The sequence below is a fragment of the Schistocerca cancellata genome, chromosome 1 (assembly GCF_023864275.1).
Source record: "Schistocerca cancellata isolate TAMUIC-IGC-003103 chromosome 1, iqSchCanc2.1, whole genome shotgun sequence".
NCBI classification, from domain to species: Eukaryota; Metazoa; Arthropoda; class Insecta; order Orthoptera; family Acrididae; genus Schistocerca; species Schistocerca cancellata.
Window position 1 is genome coordinate 717,340,286 of NC_064626.1, and position 1,667 is coordinate 717,341,952.

Genomic DNA, 1,667 nt, shown 5'->3' on the forward strand with positions numbered 1-1,667 from the left:
TTTTTAAAAAATCATTTGGTTAACTTTATTCATTAAGGTTGTGTTTAAACACCGCATTTGTGTGTAAAATTAATTATAAATGCTGATACTTGCAGCCAGGCGCGTAATGAAAAACTTTTTTACCTGCAACTGAAACTTCAGAGATTTACCTAGTCATTTTAAAACTTAATGCTGGGCGCTGGAGGTTGTTTCACAGTGGCAGAAGACAGAGAAAGGTTTAATCTAGTGTAGTGGTTATTTTGGAAGTTGTATAAAAATTTGGACTTTTTATTTACTCCGGAAATATAGGAGACATCGAGCTCAAATCGTACTGACAGCTTCCGTTACAGTTGTGCTTTATTGGCAAGGTTAGGCACTGTGCTCTATAATGAAAACGTAATTAATGCTAGTTGTATTATTGTTTTAAAATATTCCAGTTCCATAAAGCTGTTGAGCTGCGCTACGTATCTAATATTGCACAGTTTTTTGCTTTCGTATGTAAACAATTTCATTTTTTATGTAAAACAATTTAAGTGTTCAAGATATTACTGCACATAACAAATTCTTGAAAGTTCATTTAAGACAATACTTCCTTTTATACTTTGATAATGATTCCAAATCTCGAACTGGGGGCGTAGCTCAGATGGTAGAGCGCTCGCTTAGCATGCGAGAGGTACCGGGATCGATACCCGGCGCCTCCACAATATTTTTAAAACTCGTCCCCTCTTAAATTCACAAGTACATTCCAATCGCAAGTAAAATTGTATGTGGTTTTTGCTTAAATCCAAGTAGTCTTGAGACATTGCGCTTACTGTTCCTGAGGTTCCATCCTGTTATCATCTACAGCACTGTGTAATGAAATAGTTTTGTCATAGAATGTAAACAGAAAATACATAATTGCAATAAAATATTATCACAATAACTAAGGAGTAGCATTTTAAATAATGAGACAAATGAAAACATCGAAGAGGTTTCCTATGTGGTTGAAACAGAAAGTGTGTATGCAACAGTTAATGTCAGCTCCAACCTGAGACATGAATAGGATCTAAAGGCAGCTAAAAAGGACTAAGAGAAAAAGTACAGACTACAGAGCACGTTTACAGAAAAACATGATTTTGGAATAAATGTTCTCAATTAATACTAAGGAAAATTAATAATGTGAATTTGCACATTTTTAGAAAAGACTTAATATACAGGGTGTTTCAAAAAGGACTTTACAACTGTAAAAATTCATATAAATTTACTGAAAGAAGATATAGAGCTAGGTTTAGTGTTAGTTTGTAGGAAAACACATCAAGGTTTTTTTTTTTTTTTTTTTACCGAAGCTGAAGATGTTGCATGTGACTTCCGTTGGTTACCCTGCACACATCGTATTGGAAGTCAATTTCTTCCCAAACTCACAATAGCATTGAAGGCGTAACTTGCTCAGTTTCGCCGTAAATTCTTGTTGAGAGTTTAGGTAGAGAAGCCGGCACAGGAGGAACAAACACGATATCCTTGATGAATGCCCATAAAAAAAATCGAGTGGTGTCAGGTCGGGGGAATGTGAGGGGCCATGCAATTTGCACATCACGGCCAATCCATTGACCTGGAAAGTGGTCACTGAGAAAATCCTGGATGTCAGTCAGGTAGTGGGGTGGTGCACTATCTTGTGTGAAGTAAACATTTCACTCTTCTATCCTTATCAA

The 1,667-nt window shown here is 36.0% G+C and overlaps 1 non-coding gene across 1 annotated transcript; it reads left to right on the plus strand.

Moving 5' to 3' along the window:
• Nucleotides 1-607: 607 nt before the first annotated feature.
• Nucleotides 608-680, plus strand: Trnaa-agc (transfer RNA alanine (anticodon AGC)). Its single transcript has one exon. It is a non-coding gene; the product is annotated as a tRNA-Ala (tRNA).
• The last annotated feature ends 987 nt before the right edge of the window (nt 681-1,667 follow it).